The sequence below is a fragment of the Palaemon carinicauda genome, chromosome 19 (genome assembly GCF_036898095.1).
Source record: "Palaemon carinicauda isolate YSFRI2023 chromosome 19, ASM3689809v2, whole genome shotgun sequence".
Lineage (NCBI taxonomy): Eukaryota > Metazoa > Arthropoda > Malacostraca > Decapoda > Palaemonidae > Palaemon > Palaemon carinicauda.
In genome coordinates this window covers 118,119,159-118,144,619 of record NC_090743.1, presented here as the reverse complement: position 1 = coordinate 118,144,619, position 25,461 = coordinate 118,119,159, and the positions used below count along the sequence as shown (strand labels likewise).

General features: G+C 45.6%; 1 protein-coding gene across 1 annotated transcript in view; it reads left to right on the top strand.

Annotated features, from left to right (window-relative positions):
- The window catches only part of LOC137659280 (zinc finger BED domain-containing protein 4-like), a 99,538-nt gene that overhangs the window by 942 nt on the left and 73,135 nt on the right, over positions 1 to 25,461 (top strand). The window contains exon 2 of the mRNA XM_068394308.1: positions 18,411 to 18,518. The gene's annotated coding sequence lies outside the window, so the exon portion shown is untranslated. The remainder of the gene's footprint in view (positions 1 to 18,410; positions 18,519 to 25,461) is intronic.

The following is a 25,461-nucleotide window of genomic DNA, read 5'->3' as shown; positions in this document are numbered from 1 at the left end:
GCAAATATACCTCAAGCTCCTTATTGGACAAGTAACAGAAGGTTGAGGGCATTGGTTACCCGGGTCTTAGTGTGATTAAATGAAAAGGAATGTCTGGCTCTTTTCCTTTCTTCATCCTCCTCTCTCTTGGGGAAAATCAGCATCCTGGAACCTCTGCACAAGCTAGCCTCAAACCTCTGCAGGTAAAGCATCGCACCTTTATGTAACCTAGTATTGTTCTAATACTGTTGCGTCCCCATACTCTGGCAAGGTGGTATTGGGAATGTCTCGTTCTCTTAAGTTATGTCTTGCAAGACTCGGAATACCGTTTACCTGGACAGTCACATCGCTAGTTTATCACCATACACAACTTGGGTAGGCCGTTGACCATGCTTAGCAGGCTAGTGAGGTATTAGGGTCCCCATATTGTTGCACGGAACCCTGCACAAAAGGGAGTACCCCAGGTAAGGCCTAAAAGCTAGATTGGCAGGGACATCAACCCTCCTATTGGATGAGTCACCCATATAAATAACATGGTTTGTATTCCAGATACGGAACAAATGACAATTGTTCCGTAACTGAAATACAAACCACGCTATTTACATGGGGTAATTACTTCGGCGTAGCTGAATGTCGAGCCATAAAAGTTTTAACTTGAGTACTACCCCGCTGCTAGTTAGCAGGGGTTAGGGAGGGGTAGCTAGCTACCCCCCCCCCTCACACACACCGGTGAATGCTTCACTTTACTTTTGGCTCGGGAAGAGAACAGACCTGTCTGCTCTCTCCCTCGCTTTGACTGCCATATTTAATCTGTTTTTGCTTTTTCTTTTTCAGTGTGTTTGAAGTTGGCCTCTACTACTATGCGTACATGCCCTGGACTTCCCGGCCGCCCTTGTGGGACCTTTATGTTGGCGGTCGACACCGATCCCCACACCTTATGTCCTCACTGTAGGCGCCAGCGGTGTGATAGTGGTAACGTGTGTCTAGAATGTAGGGAGTAGTCTACCTCCCAGTGGGAGAGGTTTGCCCAGCGCCGGAAGAAAAAGTCCAAGAGGGATCTTTCTCCTTCAGAGGCTTCTTTGAAGAGAGAAAATTCCAGGACTTCTTCTTCCGTAGCCCTTTCCTCCTCCGGAGCTCCCCCTCGAGCGGTCTCTTCTGAGAAGCCGGCGAGTGGTAGCGTAGACCGTATTGCTGTTGACCGATCCCGGGGTGCGGGAGAGGTAGTCGCCTCTCATAGCGAGGCGGCTGGCCCTCCTCCCCTCGGAGGAGGATTTGAATATGTCTAATCGTGATTTGTTTCAGCTTTGGGCTTCCTTGGGGCTGCAGGGTTTGCCCTCCAAGGAAGCCTTGTTTAACATGATCAAACTTGGTGCAGCTGTTAAACAATCGCCAACTACAGCAGGGATAGATCCTCTGTCTGTGGTTGACGTTGTTGTGATGGAGACATCTCGTGGGTCAAGTCAAACCCCCGTTCCTGTTGCTGAGGTAGCTGACGGCTTAGATTCCCCCTCCGAACACCTTTCGAGGGAGGATCTAAGTCCCATGGTCTCTCCTGCCGGTGATTCTCCTCCTCTGGGGAGTTCACTTACAGATACTCCTCTGCGGAGGCCCCTTGATGGTCAGCCTGCTGATCCCACGGCCCCTCGTGGGTGTATAAAACGGAATGCTCGTCCTCCCCTTCGCCGTAGAGGCCTTCCTTCCCCTCACAAGGGAGTTAGGAGGCGCCTCTTCGTCTCGTCGTCGCCACAGTCCTCTCCGGGGATCGTTCGCGATCCCCTTCGGATGATGGTCGTCCTTTGGGACACAGTGACCAGTCTTCCTCCAGACCTGCTGACTTGCCGGCACCCTTTGATTTTGCAGATGCGCGTTGCGCGCCATCTGATCCTGCCACTGCGCAGGCACCGGGCTCTTCGGGGCTGAAGGGTCTTGAACGCAAAACCGCGCCTCTTGCCCTCAAGCGCCAGGTTTTTCCTGCGCGCCCTCCTGCTGCTGCCGATGTTCCTGTCTTAGCGCCACAGCGCTCACCTACGCTTGTGCGCGCCCCTGTTCCTGCTACGCGCCAGGGTTCCCCTGCACGCTCACATCCTTTTGCGCCCCGGCACCCTCCAGCAGTTCCTGTGACAGCGTGCCAGCGCCCACCTGTGCCCCAGCGTTCCCCGGTTTCTGCCTCGTCGCACGCAATTCAAGAGGTTCCTACGCTAGCGCACAGGCGCTCACAGGTTCCTCTGGAGTTAGGCGCGAAGCGCGCCCACGCGCAGTTCCTGTCCCAGCGCTCACGCGCTCGCCAGCGCGCTTCCACATTACAGCGCGCCGCCCAAGAGGCGCCTAAGCTAGCTCCTTCCAGACCGCGCAATCCTGCACGCGTTCCAGACACGCGCAACGCTCCGGTTGCGCGCCCCGTTCCAGTCATCAAGGCGCCTCATGCAGCCCTCCAGCGCACACCTGTGCGCCCTCATCAAACCGCGCGTCCTGCTCGCCCACCGCAGCAGTCTCCATAGGAAGAGCCACTGGGGACGGGAGACTTCGCTGCCAGTCCTTCAGGAGGAGAGCACCAAGAGTCAGAACACGCATTCTGGCAAGTCCTGATCTTCATGAGGAACCTCAACGGAATCCCAGACCCTGAGATTCCTCCTCGTGAAGGTAAGGACACGGTCCTGGACCGCGTCTACGGCACCCAGAAACCCTATAGGGCCAGTGCAGCTTTGCCCTGGTCTCAGGGGATGAAGAGTGCCAGGGACAAGGTCGAGGGCCAGCTCTCTGAGCTTGCCTCCTCCAGCAGATCCAGCGCCGGTAACAAGCTCCTCCCTCCTCCTCGAGTCCATCAGAGGAGGTACTTTGAGATCCTTGAGGAGTCTTGTTTGGGTCTTCCTATGCATCACTCTGTGGAAGAACTCACCGGGGGAGTCCCTCTTGAGAGACTCTACAACTGGCACGTGTCCTACTCAGCCACTGAGATCCTAAGCCAGGAGAAGGTCGCTAAGTGTGCCATGCAGGCAACTTCGTGGCTTGACATCTGGCTGGGGTCTCTGGGCATCCTGGTGCGGTCTGAGGACCTCTCCAAAGAAAGCACCAGGAAGGCACTGGAGACTTTCTTACTCTCAGGCACTTGGACCATTGAGTTCCTGGCCCACCAAGTCTCGAGCTTGTGGGCCAATACGATTCTCAAACGTCGGGACGCTGTGGCTGAGAGGTTCCACCAGAAGGTTCCCAGTTCGGAGGTTAGCAGGCTCAGACACTCTTCCGTGTTCGGTAAGAGTTTGTTTGAGCCTAAGGACGTGGAGCTTACTGCTGAGAGGTGGAGGAAGTCCAACCAGGATTCCCTCATCCATAGGGCCCTGACATCGAGGCCCTACAAACCTCCAGCGGCTCAACAGCCCCGTCCAGCTAAAGACACGAAGAAGAACACTGCAGCGAAGCCGAAGGTGTCTAAGCCCTTTCCTGCCAAGAGCAGAAGGAGCAAGAAGTCCTCCAGGGGAGGCAAGAACCCTAGAGGTAACAGCCGAGGCCGTAAACGCTAGGGTTGGCAGTCCCCCTGCATGTTCACCAGTGAGGGGGGTGCCTACAAAGTTGCGCGACAAGGTGGCAGCAACTCGGGGCAGATGCCTGGACGATTTTCGTGAACGCTCTGGGTTATCGCGTCCCGTTCACAGCCTCTCTACCTCCCCTGACAGCGAATCCAGTGTCGTTGAGCTCTCTTGCCATGGGATCGGCAAGAGGGCAAGCCCTTCGGGCAGAAGTCCAGACCATGTTGAAGAAGGACGCTCTCCAGGCGGTTGTAGACGGGTCCCCTGGCTTCTACTGTCGACTCTTTCTTGTGAGAAAGGCGTCTGGAGGCTGGAGACCAGTCATTGACCTCTTAACCCTGAACGGGGTTGTCAAGCAGACTCCGTTCAGTATGGAGACGGCAGACACGGTCAGACTCGCAGTGAGACCACAAGACTTCATGTGTACACTGGACCTGAAGGACGCGTACTTCCAGATCCCAGTCCATCCGTCTTCAAGGAAGTACCTGTACCTAAGATTTTGCCTAGACAACAAGATCTACCAGTTCAAGGTGCTGTGTTTCGGTCTCTCTACAGCCCCCCAGGTGTTCACCAGAGTGTTCACCTTCATCTCTTCGTGGGCTCACAGGATCGGCATCCGTCTCCTTCGTTATCTGGACGACTGGCTGATCCTAGTGGACTCGGAGGCAACCCTTCTTCGCCACCGAGACAAGCTCCTCGAAGTTTGCCAGGATCTGGGGATCATGGTAAATCTCGAGAAGTCCTCTCTGCAGCCCTCTCAGAAACTGGTATATCTAATCATGGTCATAGACACCAATCTCCACAAAGCCTTCCCATCAGACGACAGGATAGCAAGGCTAAGGAAGGTCGCGAGACCTTTCCTCTATCGAGAAGAACTCCCAGCCCAATCGTGGCTACGTCTCCTCGGCCACCTCTCCTCCCTGGCCCGTCTTGTTCCCAACGGTTGCCTCAGAATGAGATCCCTCCAGTGGCGACTCAAGTCCCGGTGGAATCAAGGTCACGATTCCCCGGACACTCTGATCCCTATGGGTCCTGCGGAACAGACGGACCTCCGGTGGTGGGTGGCGGACGAGAACCTACGAAAGGGAGTGGATCTTTTCGTCCTTCCCCCGGATTTGATGTTGTTCTCGGAAGCATCAAAGAAAGGGTGGGGGGCCCACGTTCTGAACCATGGGACCTCAGGCCTGTGGTCAGAATCAGAAAAGTACCTTCACATAAACCTGATAGAAATAAAGGCCGTGTTCCTGGCACTTCAGAAGTTCCACCAAGTCCTGGCGGGCCACTCTGTGGTGGTGATGAGCGACAACACCACGGTGGTGGCTTATATCAACAAGCAGGGAGGTACCTTTTTAGAACAGCTATCCCATCTTGCAGTAGAGATCCTGAGATGGTCCGAAGTCCACTCGATCTCGCTAGCGGCTCGCTTCATTCCAGGCAAAAGGAATGTGCTCGCCGACAGTCTGAGCAGAGCGACGCAGATAGTGAGTACCGAGTGATCTTTGGATCCTCAAGTAGCCAACAAAGTCCTGACTTTGTGGGGTTCCACGTCAGTGGATCTGTTTGCTACAGTGCTGAATTTCAAGCTCTCGCCGTACTCCTCCCCGGTCCCGGACCCCAAGGCTCTCTGGCAGGATGCCTTCCAACAGTGGTGGGACAACGTTGATATGTACGCCTTTCCCCCGTTCTGTCTGATGAGGAGGGTGCTCAACAAGACCAGAACATCGGTTAATCTTTCAATGACCCTGATAGCTCCGCTATGGCATCACACAAAATGGTTCCCGGACCTTCTGCAACTCCTCACAGAGGTTCCGAGAGAACTCCCTCCACATCACGAGCTACTCAAACAACCACACGCCAACATCTACCTCAAAGCCGTAGCTTCGCTTCGACTTCACGCCTGGAGACTATCCAGCATCTCCTCACAGAGAGAGGATTTTCGCAACAAGTTGCGAACAGGATGTCTGGTCACCTGCGTAAGTCATCCGCAGGGGTCTACCAGGCGAAGAGGCGAGTCTTCTGTGGTTGGTGTCGTGGAAGGGGTATCTCTCCCCTCGATGCCACTATTCCAGCAATAGCGGAGTTCCTCGTGTATTTACGGGAGGAAATGCGCCTTTCAGTCTCGGCAGTGAAAGGCTATCGCTTAGCCTTAAGTCTTGCCTTCAGGCTCAAAGGAATGGACATTTCTTCCTCACTGGAACTTTCCCTTCTCATACAGAGTTATGAACTTACCTGCCCTCAGTCGGAAGTGAGACCTCCTCCATGGAACGTGGTTCGAGTCCTCAGGTCTCTGAAGAGACCTCCCAACGAACCATTACGCCAGGCTTCTGATCGCCACCTTACCTGGAAGACGGTTTTCCTGCTAGCTTTGGCCTCGGCCAAGCGAGTGAGTGAGTTACATGGTCTCTCGTACGACATCGCCCATTCAAGGGGATGGGGGGAAGTAACGTTCAGCTTCGTCCCTGAGTTTGTTGCCAAGACTCAGAATCCGGGAGTGCCGGACCATAGGTTCGACTCTTTCCAGGTTTCGAGTCTCCGTTCTGTAACAGATGACCCAAACCACCTCCTACTGTGCCCAGTGAGGAGTCTGAGGTTGTATCTTAAAAGAACAGCTGCAGTTCATCCCCAGGTGCGAGCCCTGTTCGTGAGCACCGGGAGGACGAAGAGGAGGGTCACCAGGAATACCATCTCGGCCTGGATTCGCAAGGTGATACATCATGCCTTGAATCCTGACCCTCCTCCGTCACGTCGCCCTAGAGCGCATGATATTAGGGGCATAGCTACGTCCCTGGCCTTCAAGAACTATTCAGTGACGCAGTTCCTTCAAGCTGGGGTGTGGAAGCGTCAGACCACCTTCAAGGCCCACTACCTGCAAGACGTGACACACAGGAGGCTCGATACGTTCTCTATCGGCCCTGTGGTGGCTGCATAACAGCTGGTCTAACCTCAGGCTCCTTAATGGACAAGTAACAGAATGTTGAGGGCATTGTTACCTGGTTTTAGTCTGCGTGAATGAAAAGATCTGTCTGGCCCTTATTCTTTTCTTCATCCTCTCCTCCCTTGGAGAAAGCAGCATCTTGGGTTCTCTGCACAGCTGACCTCGAACCTCTGCAGGAAAGCCATGCTCCCTTGTGTTCCTAGTATTAAAATGTAATACTGTCATGTCCCCATACCCTGACGAGGTGGTATTGGGAGAGTCCTAGCCTAGATTTCCATCTGAAGAACTCCAGGTCAACTTCTTAGGACGAGTCACTTCTCACCTTCACACACAGCTTATGTAGGCCGCAGCAGTTTCACAGCTGCCAGCGAGGAGCAGGGACCCCCTATTTCTTGGGTACTTAGACACTCGAATCTGGGGTCCCCAGGCAAGCCAAAGCCAGTATGGCAGGGGACTTACCGCCCTTCCTAAGGGTTGAGTCACCCCATGTAAATAGCGTGGTTTGTATTTCATTTACGGAACAAATGACAAATTCGTAGACAATTTGTATTTTTCAATATTAATCTTACCCGATAATCATGTAGCTGTCAACTCTGTTGCCGACAGAAATCTACGGTCGGGATACGCCAGCGATCGCTATACAGGTGGGGGTGAACACAACAGCGCCATCTGTGGTCAGGTACTCCAGTACTTCTTGTCAACACCACCTCAATTTTTCCTCTGTCGTGCCTCCGGCTAGACCTACATGGATACGCTGTTGATTCTGGAGTTATTGCTCACGATTTGGTGATGTATTTGCTCTAGAGTTTAGCCTTCGCTATTCAGGAAGCTTTATCATTAGCTTAGCAAGTTTTTGGAATTAATTTGATTTAATTTTTGATTTAATTTTGGTGACGAAGAGAGTATGAACTCTCTTTCACTTTTAATGGCCGACCCTTCCCTTAGACGGAAGTGTTGGTGTCGAAGAGAGTATAGACTCTCTTTCTTAATTTTGCTTAACAAAAGTTATAGATTTATTTTATATCTCTCCGCCTTTTATAGGCCTCTTCGATTAACTTCCTTTTATTATAAACTTATTAAAATTAATTTTTATATTTGTTTATATTCGACCTTTCCTAATAGTAGGCGGTCTTTTCTTGGAACCGAAGTTAATTAACATTGAGCCCGTCATTTCGTTTTTACCTGTTAACATATTATGCTATTTTAATGTTTTTGAAAGAATTTCTTTGATAGTCTCGTACTGTTTTCAAAGTTGAACTAACGTTTTGTTTTGTCTCTGCAGTTGTTGACGTTCAGAACGTTCAACTTGCGCTCTATCGTTACGATAGAGAGAGAGTATTCACGGTGTCACGTTGCAGTAAGAGTAAACCGATTCTAGCGTTTTGTTCATTCTTTCTTAGCTTAAATGGTTTTAATTCTAATAAAGGAACTTTTTATTTGGGAAATCTTTCAGTTTTTTTTCCTTTAACAATAATATGTTTTAACGATATATATAATTGGGCTCATCTCTCAGGTTCTAAGTCAAGAGAGAGAGAGAGAGAGATAGAGACGGAGGGAGAGAGAGGAGGATAAACGTTTCGTTCAAGCGGGTAACGTTGTTATCGTTTTTGCTCTTCTCCCTAGTCTCTTTAGGGGAAGAAGGTAAACGTTTCTAGAGTTTTATTCTTGTTCCCAGGCTTTATGCGGTGAGAGATTTTAAACGTAGTTTATTTAATCTAGTGTTTAGTCTCTTTTCCAGCCACTGAATTATTTATCTTTCATTATGTTTTTCTGTTACATTGTAATACTGTTTTCGCAATTACTAACTTTTAATGAAGGATAGAATTGCGTGTTTCAGGTACAAACCACTTAAAGTTTCGAGTTCAGTGAAATAAGTGCAAACAGAAAATCAAAAGTGATAAAGTGATAAGCGCAAAGTGTTACAGTGTTGCGTTCGAGGGTTCGTCTGTTCGTGCCAGTTGTTCGCCTAGTCTGGGACCTCTTACAAGCTCCCAAGCCCAGGGGAGAAGTAACGTCGAAGGACTTATGGGTTCATTAGGCCTTGATCGACGAACAGACGTTTCCCTCCGTGGTTTCGGGTGTAACCAACTCACGTAGCCGACGTGATCACCCCACCCACACAAAGACGAGAGAGCCCATTTATTCCTCGTCTGCGGAAGAGGTTTCTCGCAGAAACCATGGACCAAATCTTGCAGCTTTTAAGTGCAAGTCGGTCCCTTCCGCGCAAGTCCAACTCCTAGGTGGAGCCATTAGCACTGGGTCAGTTCGGACTTGCTACAGTACGACAACTGCACACCTCCCAGAGAGGCAAGGTGGTACCGCAACAGGCAGTAACTCCGTCTGTTGCCGCACCAGCTGTTTTAGACCCTCAGTCTCAACGGACAGTAGCTCCGTTTGTTGTTGTCTTTCTTAGACTCTTGTGGTCTATGCTGCAGACAATGCAGTCTCAGCTTGCGGTGTTGATGCAGGAGTTTCAGGCAGAGAAGGTTAGCACACCTCCTCCTGCGAGCGCTCCTCCACCTCTGCGCAGTCCACCCTGCCAGACGTATGATGTTGAGGCTCCTCCTGCCTCCATGCGTGAGCTGCCGCATTGGGAGTTGCCAGGTACCAGCGCTATGCAGCAACCTCCACTTTCCTTGAGGCAGGAGCCTCTTGCTATGCGGCAACCTCCTCAACCCTTGAGGCAGGAGCCTCATGCTTTGCAGCAACCTCCTCTAACCATGAGGCAGGAGCCTCATGCGTTGCGGCAACCTCCTCTATCCTTGAGGCAGCAGCCTCATGCGTTGCGGCAACCTCCACCATCCTTGAGGCAGCAGCCTCATGCTATGCGGCAACCGCCTCAACTCTTGAGGCAAGAGCCTCTCTCTGCGCAGCTACCTCCTCAACCCTTGAGGCAGACGCAACTCTTGAGGCAGGAACCTCATGCTATGCGGCAACCTCCTCTAACCATGAGGCAGGAGCCTCATGCTATGCGGCATCCTCCTCAAACCATGAGGCAGGAGCCTCATGCTATGCGGCATCCTCCTCAACCCATGAGGCAGGAGCCTCATGCTATGCGGCATCCTCCTCAACCCATGAGGCAGGGACCTCATGCTATGAGGAGCCTCATGCTATGCGGCATCCTCCTCAACCCATGAGGCAGGAGCCTCATGCTATGCGGCAACCTCCTCTACCCATGAGGCAGGAGCCTCAGGCTATGCGGCATCCTCCTCAACCCATGAGGCAGGAGCCTCATGCTATGCGGCATCCTCCTCAACCCATGAGGCAGGAGTCTCATGCTATGAGGAGCCTCATGCTATGCGGCATCCTCCTCAAACCATGAGGCAGGAGCCTCATGCTATGCGGCAACCGCCTCAACCCATGAGGCAGGAGCCTCATACTATGCGGCATCCTCCTCAACGCATGCGGCATGAGCCTCATCCCTTGCAGCATGAGCCTCATCCCATGCAGCATGAGCCTCATACCATGCAGCATGAGCCTCATCCCATGCAGCATGAGCCTCATCCCATGCAGCATAAGCCGCACGCCATGCAACATGCTCTGCTTACCTTACAGCATGCTCTACATACAGCATGCTCTGCATACAGCATGCTCTGCATACCTTACCGCAGGCTCCTCAGTCACACATCTTTGGTTGTTGCCAACTCACTAGACTGTCAAGCAGTTTCATAACGTTGCCTTCTAGTCTGCTGCTTTTGCACCAGTGAAACCCTCACTGAGAGAACTTAACTTTTCTCGGATATGGTTCCTGTAGATGAGAAAGTGCTATTCTCCCTCCTTCTGATATTCCCTTGAGGACTCTGTCATTTGGAGAGGAGCCTTTAGCTGCTTAGCCTCCTATGGACTTTTATTTAAGCATAACATGCTTCCAGGGAGGGTAATGGTTCCACTTCAGTCGCTAACCCCGTCTGTTACCACACCTGCTCCCATAGACCTTGAGCTTTGTTGCAAGACATGCAGTCCAAGCTTAGTCCTTGTTAGAGGATTTTTTGTTTACGGAGTCAGTGTGTCACTGGGAAGACGTTCAACAACCAGCAGAAGTGACTTGTTGTGACGCAGTGCGGCAACCTCAGCAACCCGATAAGGAGTTGTCTGTACGACCCAGACAGTCTAGACAGCTTCGGGTTGTCGCTGTACTTCCTCGCTTCCCCATGGTTGACAGTTCACAGACTGTGCAGCAGTACCATGATCTTGTGTCCGGCTCCGTCAGACGACTAGCTTTTAAGAGCTCCCACAAGTCGTCGCTGTCTGGAGATTCTCAGATGGACTATGGATCTGACCAAGGAACTGGGCCTCCTGGTCAATTTTGAGGAGTCCCAGCTCGTCCCATCCCAGACCATTGTCTACCTGGGTATGGATCTTCAGAGTCGAGCTTTTCGGGCTTTTCCGTCGGCCCCAAGGATCTACTAAGCCCTAGAATGCATCCAGAGCATGCTGAGAAGGAACCGATGCTCAGTCAGGTAGTGGATGAGTCTAACAGGGACACTTTCATCGCTGGCCCTGTTCATCGAGTTAGGGAGACGCCACCTCCGCCCCCTTCAGTATCATCTAGCGGCTCACTGGATAAAGGACATGACGCTAGAGACGGTCTCAGTTCCTGTTTCCGAAGAGAGGAGGTCTACTCTCACGTGGTGAAAGAACAGCTTTCTTCTCAAGGAAGTCTACCTTTGGCTGTTCAGAAACCCGACCGCCGTCTCTTCTCTGACGCATCAGACACGGGCTGGGGTGCGACTTTGGACGGACAGGAATGCTCGGGAACATGGAATCAGGAGCTAAGGACACTTCACATCTATTGCAAGGAGCTGTTGGCGGTTCATCTGGCCTTGATAAACTTCAAGTCCCTCCAGCTTAACAAGGTGGTGGAGGTGGACTCTGACAGCACCACAGCCTTGGCTTACATCTCCAAGCAGGGAGGGACTCATTCGTGGAAGTTGTTCTAGATCGCAAGGGACCTCCTCATCTGGTCAAAAGATCGAAAGCTCACGCTGGTAACGAGGTTCATTCAGGGCGATATGAATGTCATGGCAGATCGCCTTAGCCGGAAGGGTCAGGTCATCCCCACAGAGTGGACCCTTCACAAGAATGTTTGCAGCAGACTTTGGGCCCTGTGGGGTCAGCCAACCATAGATCTGTTCGCTACCTCGATAACCTAGAGGCTCCCGTTGTATTGTTCTCCGATTCCAGACCCAGCAGCAGTTCACGTGGATGCTTTTCTGCTGGATTGGTCCCATCTCGACCTGTATGCATTCCCGCCGTTCAAGATTGTCAACAGGGTACTTCAGAAGTTCGCCTCTCGCAAAGGGACACGGCTGACGTTGGTTGGCTCCGCTCTGGCCCGCGAGAGAATGGTTCATAGAAGTACTGCAATGGCTGGTCGACATTCCCAGGACTCTTCCTCTAGGAGTGGACCTTCTACGTCTACTTCACGTAAAGAAGGTACACCCAAACCTCCACGCTCTTCGTCTGACTGCCTTCAGACTTTCGAAAGACTCTCAAGAGCTAGGGGCTTTTCGAAGGAGGCAGCCAGAGCGATTGCCAAAGCAAGGAGGACATCCACTCTCAGAGTCTATCAGTCTAAAGGGGAAGTCTTCCGAAGCTGGTACAAGGCCAATGCAGTTTCCTCAACCAGTACCACTGTAACCCAGATTGCTGACTTCCTGTTACATCTAAGGAACGTAAGATCCCTTTCAGCTCCTACGATTAAGGGTTACAGAAGTATGTTGGCAGCGGTTTTCCGCCACAGAGGCTTGGATCTTTCCACCAACAAAGATCTACAGGACCTCTTTAGGTCTTTTGAGACCTCAAAGGAACGTCGGTTGTCCACTCCAGGCTGGAATCTAGACGTGGTCCTAAGGTTCCTTATGTCATCAAGATTTGAACCTCTCCAATCAGCCTCTTTTAAGGACCTCACATTAAAAACTCTTTTCCTCGTGTGCTTGACAACAGCTAAAAGAGTAAGTGAGATCCACGCCTTCAGCAGGAACATAATTTTCACATCTGAAACGGCTACATGTTCCTTGCAGCTCGGTTTTTTGCTAAAACGAGCTTCCTTCACGTCCTTGGCCTAAGTCGTTCGAGATCCCAAGCCTGTCCAACTTGGTGGGGGACGAACTGGAGAGAGTACTTTGCCCAGTTAGAGCTCTTAGGTACTATCTAAAAAGGTCATAACCTTTACGAGGACAATCAGAAGCCTTATGGTGTGCTATCAAGAAGCCTTCTCTTCCAAGGTCTAAGAACTCAGTTTCTTACCTATTCAGGCTCCTGATTAGGGAAGCACATTCTCATCTGAAGGAAGAAGACCTTGCTTTGCTGAAGGTAAGGACACATGAAGTGAGAGCTGTGGCTACTTCAGTGGCCTTCAAACAGAACCGTTCTCTGCAGAGTGTTATGGATGCAACCTATTGGAGAAGCAAGTCAGTGTTCGCATCATTCTATCTCAAAAATGTCCAGTCTCTTTACGAGAACTGCTACACCCTGGGACCATTCGTAGCAACGAATGCAGTAGTAGGCGGGGGCTCAGCCACTACATTCCCATAATCCCATAACCTTTTTAACCTTTCTCTTGAATACTTTTTATGGGTTGTACGGTCGGCTAAGAAGCCTTCCACATCCTTGTTGATTTGGCGGGTGGTCAATTCTTTCTTGAGAAGCGCCGAGGTTAAAGGTTGTGATGAGGTCCTTTAGTATGGGTTGCAGCCCTTTATACTTCAGCACCTAAGAGTCGTTCAGCATCCTAAGAGGACCGCTACGCTCAGTAAGGAAGACGTACTTAATAAAGGCAGAGTAATGGTTCAAGTCGTCTTCCTTACCAGGTACTTATTTATTTTATGTTATTTTTGAATAACTAATAAAATAAAATACGGGATACTTAGCTTCTTTGTTAACATGTATGCTGGTCTCCACCCACCACCCTGGGTGTGAATCAGCTACATGATTATCGGGTAAGATTAATATTGAAAAATGTTATTTTCATTAGTAAAATAAATTTTTGAATATACTTACCCGATAATCATGATTTAATTGACCCACCCTTCCTCCCCATAGAGAACCAGTGGACCGAGGAAAAAATTGAGGTGGTGTTGACAAGAAGTACTGGAGTACCTGACCACAGATGGCGCTGTTGTGTTCACCCCCACCTGTATAGCGATCGCTGGCGTATCCCGACCGTAGATTTCTGTCGGCAACAGAGTTGACAGCTACATGATTATCGGGTAAGTATATTCAAAAATTTATTTTACTAATGAAAATAACATTTTTCCTAACTATACAAACCTTAGCTATTTACACATATGTGCCCGCCAGCCCTGTCTCCCGAGATAAGTGCTACCTCTAAGCAAAGTGAAGCATTCACCGGTGTGTGCGGTGGGGGGGGGGGGTGTGTGTTAGCTAGCTACCCCTCCCTACCCCCTGCTAACTAGCGGCGGGTAATAAACCCTCGTTAAAACTTTCATAGCTCGTCATTCAGCTACGCCGAAGTAATTACCCCATGTAAATAGCTAAGGTTTGTATAGTTAGGAAAAATACAAATTATCTACGAATTTGTTATGTTCAGAGGTAATTTGTATCTTTCCTAACGATACAAACCCTAGCTATTTATGCATACCTGTACTTGGCCCCGCAAACCTTTCCCCTTGAAGTCCTATCTCCAAGTAAAGTGAGCGCAATCACAGGTGTGTGAGTGGGAAGGGTAGTAGGCCACTCCCCCCCTACCCCCCACTAACTAGTGAGATGGGTAGTAAACCCTCGCTAAATTTTAATGGCTCGTCCTTTCAGCTTTCGCCGAAAGTATACCCCTATAAATAGGTAAGGTTTGTATCTTTAGGAAAAATACAAATTACCTCCGAATTTGTCATATTACAACTCTGTAGTATAAGGCAAAGTTCCACAAGTTTGTCAGCTGGAGAAAGGGTCTTTTTCTTCTTTTCCCCCCAGATAAGCAATCTTTTTAGGGAAGTTGGCATAGAGATGACAGTTGCACTGCAGATCAGATTGGTGCCAGATTTCTTGTCTTCCTTTAATGATGGCGATGTTGAGGCAGAATTAGAAGGAAAGGTCTATGTCAGGCCTCTTTTCCACCATCGTTATCCCACAAGGTCCTGAGCCCTCTGCGGGCAACCGCGGCCAAGGTTTCGGTGGCACCCGTTGTTATCTAACTTGGGTTTGAGGAAGGCTTTGACCTCTCCCAAACCCCAGGAAGGAGCACCTGCCTCTTCTTCCTTCAGAAGGTATCAGACTCCGCTTCATCCCTTAATGCCTCCTCCCAGGCTCAGACCCGTAGGAAGAAGAAATGTGGTTAGTGCTGCTAATGTAGCAATGTCATGAGAGAGCCTTCAGGCTTGTCCTTCCCCTCCCTCTCAGCCCATATTCCATTCCATACCTACCTTTCCAGGTTCCATCTTTGCCCATGTCTGCAGAAGTGGACTGATTGTTGTTTTCTCATGCGGATATTCATGTCTGACTTTTTATCAGTCCTCTCCTGCCAGCTCTTTAGTTGTGAAGACGGACAACGATTCCGTTGTCCTTTTTCACTGAACTGGTATCCTTCCACCACACATACACTCATTTAGAATTTAACATTCCATTCTCACCCTCCACAGAATGAGACTTTTATGTCTGTATACGAGTCCCTAGATTTGTATGCATACAATCCTTTAGTTATCTCTAAAGCACCTCTTTCGTCCCTCTGGTGTTTAAGTGATTGTCTACCTGGGAGTTTGGTCCAGGAATGAAATGGTCCTCATCCTTAGGGCACTGGAACACGGAACACACTTTTCCTAATAACCTTGGGAGGATATATGGATCTTTCCCTCTAGAGTCTTTCTTCTCTGCATTGGCAAGAGAGTACAGTATGTAAGTTTTCATTTATTTTCATTAGGGCAACGTCAAGAGGGAGGTAGGTTCAGTTACCTTTGTCGTCACACAGACTTTGTAACAAAGACTGTACAGTATTAATCAGTCTTACATACTACTTCTGGATGTTGATCCAATCCCTCTCTTCTGATGTGAAGTTGACATGGAGATGCCTGGTGTCCTAAGAGGGCCCTGCTGTGGTACCCAAAGCAGACTTGAGTGTTGCAGCCTTCTCATGAGTCCCAGAAGGAACAGGAAAGAATTATCCAGACACTGTTCCTTCTGGTTTTGTAAGGCTGCTTGCTTCCCTGTACAACTTTGGTCATTGTGTAAATCTACTGGCTCAGTTGGTAGCTTCCCATTTTACCACACTTGGAGTTGAAATTTGTCTGACCACCTTTGCTCTTTGTATCTTATGGATGTTGTCCACAGGCTTTTGTACCCCTTTCCTTGGGACCTAAGGTAGCTGCCCAGTAGTTGTGTAACACTCCCAGCTCCCTCATGTTTAAGGTAACATGTTCGACTTCTACCTTTTTTCCCTCTCGATGTGATGCAGCACCTGCAATAGTTACACGCTGGAGAGTTACACGACGGAACACCTTTCTTGAAAACTACATCTTCCAAGAAGCACCTCCTCCATCTTCCTGTTTTTCTCGCTAATGTGTTTAGTTTGACACTTCCAACATTATTTCCCAGTTAGAGAGATAGGTTTTAGTGTCCAAGTACTGTACCGGCTTTCTTTTAAGGTTATACAGTAGTGTCCAAGTATAGTACTGTACCGGCTTCCTTTTAAAGTTATAGTGTCTTAGTACTGTTCCAGCTTCCTTTTAAGCCAGTAATGGGAGAGGCCCTAACAGCTTCTACGTCCCTTTTTGGAACTATTAGCGGACTGTTGGAGTTGTCTTCCTTGCTCCTGTATGGGACCAGGATGGGTAATATGTCTAGGAAAGAAAATGATCCTTCCAGTCGGGTTCTAGGTTATTTTCTTCAACCATGAAAATATCTATTTTAAAGGATGAAATAACAAATTTTAAAATGACTATTTGTATTTTTCCAGCAATAAAAGCCAGTCTTTTAGAATACATTTCCCACCTGAACCACCCCTCTCAGTTTAGTTCTAAGGAATTAAGTGGCTAGTTAGGGAAAGGTAATTAAGTGGGGCTTCTCCCTCATTAACCAACTACCTTGTTAATGATTCGACACATTCAAGCTTGCAAAAGCCTTATCTCTGTTTTGAAGGACTTGAGTTTGTACCTCAAATTAATTTTGAACTTTGTCTCTGAAGGTATCATACTACTTTCACCTCTTTATACCGTAGCGTCGTTGCCCACTAGCTCTTGGGTGTTTATTAGGTTGTGCAACTCTCCCAGTCTATCGTAGAACGAGCTTGCATCTTGTCTAAGGTACTGTGTTTGGCATGAATATGGATGAGGTTACTTGCTTCTTTCCCGCCTTTTGAGGTGTGCTGCCACCCCAAGTATTACTTTTTCTTACTAATGTTTGCTGTTGGTGAGTTATGTGACAGACTTTGCGTGCCAAGAAGTCACTTCCCTATCCTCTGTAAGCGTAAGGATGGATTATTGTCTGCCAAACTCATTTCTCTTGGCACACTGGCTTTGATACTCCTGACATCATCTTCCCTAACAGGAAGATGATATTTTACTACTGGTTTCTACTCAAGTCAGTAATGGCCAAGACCCTAACAATTTCTCCAAGTTATTTTTGGAGTCATTTTCCTTTGTTAATTCACAAGACCTGGAAGAATTATACTTCCAGTTAAGAAAAAGAAACCTCCAGTTTGGTCAATAGGGTCTGCCCTCCCATTTAAGAGCGAGTTTCCTATTTTAATTGCCGAAAGGTTTATATTTGTGTCTGAACAAATATAAAATCTTAAAAGTATTTCTATTTATTTTTTTATACAAAGCAGAGTCCTTTAAGTTTAATTCCCTTCCTCAATCACTCCTCCTAATCCTTAACCGGAAGCTTAAAAGTGGCTTGACTAGATCACGTAAGCGGGTGGCTCCTTTCTCACTTCATCCACCTGCCATTACCTACTGTAACAAACCTTGTTAATAGTTTAACGGCTGTGCTATCTTTCACTGTGTAGTTGGATCTCCTATTTTAAAAGACATTGGTTTGTATGTATATAAAACATACAAATTAATTTATAGATTTATTTTCATAACTACAGTGCAAAGGTCTCATATTTAAAAACATGATGTTTAGGATTTCCATATGTTGTCTGTGATAAGTGTCGAACATATTTTCACTTTTAATCCTGAAGGTTATTATCACCATTCCTTATGTAACAAAGAGTATTATACGGGTATCACTCAAGACACTTATATAATATTTTCTATCTATACAGTATTACTTTTTCTTAGGTATCTTCACTAATCAGCTTCATTTTTATAACATCTTTTCTTGAATTAATGTTCGTACCGATATATTTTTCTGTTAGATAGAAAAGATTATAAGCATAATGTGCAGGTTGATTGTAAGTCTGAACAAGTAGTAGGGTAGGTAAATGCTCGAGTGAAGGCCTTTTCAGTAGAGTAGGTAAATGCTCGAGTGAAGGCCTTACAATAGGATCTTTGTTGCTTAGCAAAAAACCAGAATCTGAAGTTACTGTACTGATCATTGTCGATATCACGAAGCAGTTTAAACAAGACCCTAAGTCACACAGCGGGAAACTATATTTGTATTACAGTATTGCAAGACGATGTCGACTGTAATTGGATAAGTACAATGCTACAAGCCCAAGTGCTCCAACAGATAAAGCAGCCCAGTGCAGAAAATAGATGCAAAAGTAAAGAATAAACCAAAAAACACAAATGAAAACAAAATTTTAAGATAAATAAATGATAGAGTAAGACATATCAACAGAAAAAGCCTTTGCACCACGTTTGACCATATGAAATTTCCCATCGTAACTTTCTGGTTAGGAAGATCATTCCACTGAGCCGGGTTGAATTTTAGGAATTGAAAAGTAGAAAACAAATCAGTTATCAGCCGATGACTGAAAAGGCACAGCAAAGAGGCTTTCATGCAGTCTTCTTTTTTTTTCAATATAACAATTAAACATTTATGCTTGAAGAATAATTGTAAATTTTTCTTTCCAGTGTACTTTGAAGGGAAGCTTTTTTTCCAATAACAAGCGTAAATTTCAAGAGTATGGAATCTTCCAGCATTTTGAATAGGCAGTAAAATCATAATGAGCATAATATATGGTATGTATTACATTCAAGATGTTCTTATTGAGTTCAACTTGATTTTGATATTCTATATTTTTCTTCAGGATTAGGATCTATTTTAAAGGAAAGTTAGTTTTTTAGGATGTTCTTCCCTATTGCTGTGTTTTATGCTTTCCCAATAACCCCTATGTCATTTTTATCATGTACTGTTTATGCCTCCCGTTTTGATACATTTGGTTAGAATTACTTTGTATACAAAATCAATGAAGCTCGGGATAGTTTCTATTTGAGATTTTCAATTCCAAGAATCATTAGTTCCTTTCTTAGGTACAAGATTATCCCAAGCCTTATCATTTCATGCATTATTTATTACTTTTATTCAAGAAATAATTTGCATTTCTCTTTTTACTAAGTGAGATTACTAGTTTATAAGTGTTTCTTTTACTGTACAGTACTTCACTTTATTTCCTATCTATCTTTTTACTTTATGGGCTGCTTTTCTGGTCCTGTACATCAGGGGAACCCTACTATCTTCAGGACCTCCAAAGTCATTTTATCATGTTTTTTCGAAAGCATTCAACATTTCACACCCCATATTGCTCGTTTTTGTCAAATCCACACTATTGAAGCACTAAGAGAACAAGAAGTTTTCAGTTTCTTCTTGAAAGCCTTAATATCTTCAGTCTTTTGAATGGCTAGTAGGAGCTTATTGTATTGTCTCGAGGCTGCATATTTAAAGGTTCTAGAGCCTACAGTAGACATACATCTAGGTTCCAATACAGTAATTTGAAACCATCTGTAACTATTCTCATGTCAGCACGATTTGTTGTCTGCACAATATGTTGCAATTCTCCTTGATATTTTGTATGTCCGGTTCTGATAACTTGATGGGTTATTGTACAAATTTAAATTCAATTCTCACTTTAATAGGCAGCCACTGTAAATTAATTAGAAAAGGAGTGATTCTTTCTCGGGGTGGGACACCTTTTATCAGTCTTCCTTCTCTGTTTATTGTTTTGTAATTTCTCAAGTTGCGCTTTTGGTATATTATAGTAGATGGAGTTACAGTAATCAATCCTGGTAATAATAAAAGTTTATCACAAGTTTCTGGCAACTTGAAATTGAGTGGGGATGAAGAACAAGCTACATCTTCCTTTTTCTCTACAAGCTTGTCCCTATTTGGGGTCGCTGTAATGGTTCTTCAACACATTCTTCCGTTTCCATCGGTCCAGTTCATCTTTCTCGATCAATCCAAACTCCCTCATATCTCTTCACACAGTCAATCCTTCGCAATTTTGGTCTACCTAAACTTATCCCACCAGGAAGTACCATGTCCATCATCTTCCTTATCGGATGGTCGTCCTCTTGTCTCTTTATACAGTATGTCCATACCATCTCAGTCTACTTTCTCTCCTTAGTTGAAGCTTGTGCTATTTTGAGAGTGCCTCTAACATGTTTGTTCTTTACTTTATCCTTTCTAGTAAGTCCACATTACCACCTCAACATCCTCATCACAGTTATATCAATACTGTTCTCATCTCTCCTCTTAATATCGCACAAGTACAACATTGCAGGTTTCACAACCTAGCGCTGGATTTTGCTCTTTAGCTTTATTGTCATTCTACGATCGCACAGCACCCCACTACATTTCTTCCAGCTATTCCACCCTGGTTGTATCATTCTGGTCAACTCTTCATCTAGGTCTCCTGTATTTAGGATCACAGACCCCAGATATTTAAAACTTTCTACCTCTTCCAACTTGTGAAAATTGATCTCAAGATCTTCCCCTCTCTCCCTTTCTGCTTCCTCAAATTCACAGCGCATTTCTACAGTCTTGATTCTATTTATTCTCAGACCCCTCTCTTCCGGACAGTTCCATGTGGGCTTAATGTCAACCCTTGGTGAAGACCTACCTATACATTGAATACCATGCAATCTCCCGCTTCACATTGACCATTGTTGAACTACTTTCATACGTCCCTAACTAGATTTACATATACTTCAGGTATATCTCAGGCCCTCAAACTTCTCCAAATCTCTTCTCGTGGTACACATTCATATGCCTTTTCCAGGTCAATAAATATCATATACAAGTTCTTTCTTCCTTCCATATATTTCTCAGTTCGTTTTACAGATAGTATTGTATCCGTTATGCTCTTGCTTGGCTTGAAACCCTGTTGGATGTCTGGAATATGCACCAACCCTCTCAGTCGTCCATCTATGATTCTCTCCCAGATTTTGATGGTATGAGATAGTAATTTTAACTCTCTATAGTGTGAACACTGTATTACATCTCTGGGTAGCTGCATCCTTCCACTTCCCCCAAGATGCTGAAGCCTTGACGAGGATGGGGGCCTTAGGGATTAGCACCTGGGCTCTATTGAACAGTGAGAACTGCTTTCCCACAGGACCTCGGTGCCCAATTGTTGATCCAACTAAATCAGTCGGCACTTTCTCTTTTACTTTTGGTTATTTCTTTTATTCTCTCATCTCTTCCTTTTGGGCTTGAACTTGTTGACGACTTTGGCTTGTTTGATTATACTTTGGCTGCTTCTTTGGATTTGGCACAGTGTGGGATCGATGGCATTCCATCTCAACTTGTACCAATCCAGATGTCATCACCCTCTGGCAGACCCCATGTGGTGCAGACCAAGTTTGTTAAGAGTTGGGCTCCAGTGATCCGGTTTTAAGTCCCCCATATTTGCGGGTATTGGGTAACGCCAGGCATTGGAGTCGCCGGTGGGAGGGGCTAACTACCCCCACTGACCAGTGTACGCCCACCTTAAGAGAGGCAGCCCCTCTCTAATAGAGGACTGGTCCCCACTGAAGCCTCTTCTCATGTTGGGCCACATGGGATAGGAGGACTGACATCCTCCGATAAGAGGTGGATAACGCGGCTTGCCTTTCCCAAACAAACCAACCCCCCTCTGTTGACGACCTGGAAAATACAAAAATGGACCTCGGTACAGATAGCTCCAACTCAGGTTTTAATATTGTAACATTAGAACCTTACTCACATCATATGAAGAATGATAAAAAAACACTAGAGAAGAAGAGAGAGAAAGTGTGAAATTATGTCTGTACAGAAAAATTTAGAAAAGTAGAAGTATTACCTGGTCACTATGAAGTAGTGAATTATGAGAAATTTTTTATTTTGGAATTTGAAAATGGAAGACATGAATGTGTAAATGTTTTTAAAGCTAACTGGGAAATAGTTGCTATATGTGGAGGGCAGCCAAAAATTCTTCCCCAGGGAAATGGAAGTCTTGATAGAGACACTATCCCCAATACAAGGCGAAAGATTGAAAACACTCACAACATTGGATGGTCATAGTGTCCAATGCATTTCGCACCCCACTTTCAACCAGAGTAGAGGTGGGATATATGCTCCAGAATTGCTGGACATAGAGGAAAAAGAAATTGAGGATGACCTGAAGAGTTAAGGAGTAGTAAAAGTAGTTAGAATGAGAAAAAGAGTTGGAGAACAACGCAATTCCTCTTGCTACTTTGATCATAACATTTGATCAATGCAGATTACCAAATGTTATTAAAGCTGGTTGGCTATCATTGAAGGTAAAACCATATATCCCGTCACCATTGCAATGTTATCATTGCCAAATGTATGTCCATTTAAGCCAGAAATGCAAGGAAAAACTAAATAATAAGCCAGCTGTTTGTGCCAACTATGGAAAAATTAGTCATGGAGTATGCATACAAAATCCAAATTGCATCCATTGTGGGGAAGCACACCCAGCTACATCCAAAAGCTGGGTTAAGTTTATTTTTGAAAAAGAAATTCAGGCCATTAGGACCATGGAAAGGGTTACATTTAGAGAGGCTCATAAAAGAGCTCTTGAAAAACAGATAAGACCAGGGCAACCTTTTTCAATGGTTCTGAAAAAAAACTTGCCAAAGCACACAGACGAAAATTATATCCCCACTTCTAAGATAAAGATACATATGAAAGTAGTTAAAGAGGTTGAAAGTCCCATTGAAAATCTATATCCAGAAATTGTAAAAGAATCAAATCAGATACTTGAAGCTCTGAAAGGTATTAAAAAACCATCTACTCCCATTCTAAACAATAGTACAAACCTCTCTCAGGCCGTGTCCTTGCCTGATCTGATGGAGGTTCCACTTGAAACCAATTTACCTGGTGAACCTGTAGTGGGTAAGGTGCAAAAACCAGACAGCTCACAACCTTTTAATCGAAAAAGGGAGAGACCTCCATCTCTCTCCCCTCCTACCATAAAAAAACATTAAAGTCACAACTTCAAATAAATATGATATCTTGTCTGCTGATGTTTCTGATCAACTGGAAGGTAAATTGAATAAATCAGAAATTCAGGTTGAAGTCCACCATCCTCCTCAACAATTATATCAAAAGGACACAAAGAAAAAGATAAACACAAAACCCACTATATCAAGATCCTCTCTAGAGATACCACTGGGAAATATTGTTAGATCAAATATTGCCAATGGGAAGACTTCATCCAAGGTGTTTTCCAAAAAATAAACTATAGTTTTTTCCTCCATTCTGCAATGGAATTGCCAGGGTTTAAGGGCGAAATATGAAGAACTTAAGCTCCTCATACGTGAGTACTCCCCTATAACTGTATGTCTACAGGAGAGCAAGCTCGATGCTAACACTCCTTGTCCTCGAGAGTATGTTAGCTATAGAACACCATATGATCAACGAGCAGGGAGCCATGGGGAAAGTCTTATATACGTTTGTCGGGATGTTCCCCAAATATCTTTGTCTATCTGTACTCCTCTGCAGGCAGTGGCTGTACAGATTGATATAGGGAGAAAATACACAATCTGTTCTCTTTACTTGCCTCCAAATGATAACATCTCATATGATAATATAGTAGAGGTGATTAAACAACTCCCACAACCTTTTCTCTTACTAGGAGATCTTATAGTAGACATCCTTCGTGGGGTGATGTTTTGGCAAACGCAAGGGCTAATATTATGTCATCAATTTTGGAGAATGAAGATGTAGGACTCCTTAAATACAGGAGAGCCCACACACTTTCATGTTCAAACAGGTACCTTGTCTTGCATTGACTTATCAATTGCAAGCTCTAACTGTTTTCTCGATTTTAATTGGAGAACATTAGATGATTGGCATACTAGTGATCATACACAAATCATTATAAATACCAACAATGGTCCACCTTCACAGAAATCGCCATGATGGAATCTTGATAAGGCGGACTGGGATAGATTTCGGGAGCTAAGTGAAATTGAAGGAAATGCAGAACAGTTTGAAAGTGTTGATGATGCCATAGACTTACTTAATGGAACTCTTCACAAAGCAGGAGCCAATTCCATTCCCAAAACAACAGGGATATTCAAACGACAACCAGTCCCCTGGTGGTCATCAGAACTATCTGCCCTGTACACAGCCACAAGAAAGGTTTTAACTCGATTGCGCAGGAGCCGTACTGTGGAGAATTTAGTCATATACAAGAAATGTAGAGCACAGTTCCATTGTGCCATGAAAGAAGCTAGGCGTCAGTCTTGGGTGTCATTTGTTTCCTCCATTAACAGTAGAACACCAACATCATCTGTGTGGAGGAAAGTCAAAAAGATAGCAGGCAAATTCACCCCAAACCCACCACCAGTGTTAAGGGTAAATGGTCAGTATATGACTGGAGCAACCGAAGTTAGCAATGCCCTGGCTGTCCATTTTTCAATATTAATCTTACCCGATAATCATGTAGCTGTCAACTCTGTTGCCGACAGAAATCTACGGTCGGGATACGCCAGCGATCGCTATACAGGTGGGGGTGAACACCACAGCGCCATCTGTGGTCAGGTACTCCAGTACTTCTTGTCAACACCACCTCAATTTTTCCTCTGTCGTGCCTCCGGCTAGACCTACATGGATACGCTGTTGATTCTGGAGTTATTGCTCACGATTTGGTGATGTATTTGCTCTAGAGTTTAGCCTTCGCTATTCAGGAAGCTATATCATTAGCTTAGCAAGTTTTTGGAATTAATTTGATTTAATTTTTTATTTAATTTTGGTACGAAGAGAGTATGAACTCTCTTTCACTTTTAAATGGCCGACCCTTCCCTTAGACGGAAGTGTTGGTGTCGAAGAGAGTATAGACTCTCTTAATTTTGCTTAACAAGGTTATAGATTTATTTTATATCTCTCCGCCTTTTATAGGCCTCTTTGATTAACTTCCTTTTATTATAAACTTATTAAAATTAATTTTTATATTTGTTTATATTCGACCTTTCCTAATAGTAGGCGGTCTTTTCTTGGAACCGAAGTTAATTAACATTGAGCCCGTCATTTCGTTTTTACCTGTTAACATATTATGCTATTTTAATGTTTTTGAAAGAATTTCTTTGATAGTCTTGTACTGTTTTCAAAGTTGAACTAACGTTTTGTTTTGTCTCTGCAGTTGTTGACGTTCAGAACGTTCAACTTGCGCTCTATCGTTACGATAGAGAGAGAGTCTATCACGGTGTCACGTTGCAGTAAGAGTAAACCGATTCTAGCGTTTTGTTCATTCTTTCTTAGCTTAAATGGTTTTAATTCTAATAAAGGAACTTTTTATTTGGGAAATCTTTCAGTTTTTTTCCTTTAACAATAATATGTTTTAACGATATATATAATTGGGCTCTTCTCTCAGGTGCTAAGTCTAGAGAGAGAGAGAGAGAGATAGAGACGGAGGGAGAGAGAGGAGGATAAACGTTTCGTTCAAGCGGGTAACGTTGTTATCGTTTTTGCTCTTCTCCCTAGTCTCTTTAGGGGAAGAAGGTAAACGTTTCTAGAGTTTTATTCTTGTTCTCAGGCTTTATGCGGTGAGAGATTTTAAACGTAGTTTATTTGATCTAGTGTTTAGTCTCTTTTCCAGCCACTGAATTATTTATCTTTCATTATGTTTTTCTGTTACATTGTAATACTGTTTTTGCAATTACTAACTTTTAATGAAGGATAGAATTGCGTGTTTCAGGT